Below are 1,173 nucleotides of genomic sequence, written 5' to 3' on the forward strand. Positions count from 1 at the left end.
AACACTGCTCCCATTGCCCCTTCTTCTGGGAATAGGGTAAGAGAAGATTAGTCCAAGGGACAGGCAGTTGCTGAGTTAAGGAGGAACTTACTAGGATCCGAGTCATATCTAGGAAGAGACAACAGAAATATACGCTCTTGAAAAGAAGACCGGCTGAAGCTAAACAGGGCTTACGGCCCTGGTTAAGTGGCCTGAGGCTCAGGGCAAAGGGTTCTTGGCAGAAAATCTCAGAGTCTATAAAATAAGACTATAAAAATAAGGCCATCTTTGCTAGGATTAGGGTGTGGCCAGAGTATGACCACCCTTTGAAAGAACAGCTAATTTCATGTGATGGCTCTTTAAAATTCTTCTATATCATAAAGTCTTTTATATTATAAATTATTTTATAGCATAAAGATGTGAGTTTGTGTACTAATTCTGCCATTTACTGGCTGCCTGGTTATCCTAGAGCCAGATTCTTTGATTTCTCTGAGTCTCAGCTCCCTCTGTAAAACTGGGGTTACTTTTGAAATAATATTGCTAAAGCTCCTGATCTAATGTGTATTATTAAAAATAGTAGATATTTACACTTACCTGGTAGGGGAGGTACCATGACCATGAAGATGGTTTTCCCAGTTAGGTTCATCCACTTCACACCAGTGTGCTGATCCCTGCAATTTCCCCAAATGTGGGAAGCCCAACTGTATAATTTGTGATAGTGGAGGCTGGTATTTGCACTAAAAATAGCATTTAATAAAAGTTAATTCATTTTAAATCTGGTCAAGATAAGAGCAGTAACTGGATAGGTCAACTAGTGAGTAACATCAGTGAGTTTATTTAAGAAGGATCAAAAGAGACCATGAAACTTTTCTGAATTTCTGGAATTATATGACCTATGTGATTGCCTGATATATGTATTTCCATAGAAGAGAATTCTAGAACTGACGGGAAGACATTGAGATGTGGCCAGGGATGAGCTTTTGTACCATGCTTTCTATGAGTCAGTTGCCATGTTTAAACTTGTATTGACTTATACTTTGATTTTTCAAAGACACCATCCCTGAGGTATAAATTCAGCCTAAGTCTGACTATGACTCCACATGTCTGACTGCGACTCCAAGATGTGTTTAGTTTGTGGAGGTAGCTCATATGATTAATATTTAAATGTTAAGAGACAACTTGCCTAAATGACAT

General features: G+C 38.4%; 1 pseudogene; it reads left to right on the forward strand.

Moving 5' to 3' along the window:
• The first annotated feature begins 565 nt into the window (after window positions 1–565).
• Window positions 566–720, forward strand: LOC112443647 (uncharacterized; annotated as a pseudogene).
• Window positions 721–1,173: the final 453 nt, after the last annotated feature.

This window comes from Bos taurus, chromosome 2, assembly GCF_002263795.3.
Source record: "Bos taurus isolate L1 Dominette 01449 registration number 42190680 breed Hereford chromosome 2, ARS-UCD2.0, whole genome shotgun sequence".
NCBI classification, from domain to species: domain Eukaryota; kingdom Metazoa; phylum Chordata; class Mammalia; order Artiodactyla; family Bovidae; genus Bos; species Bos taurus.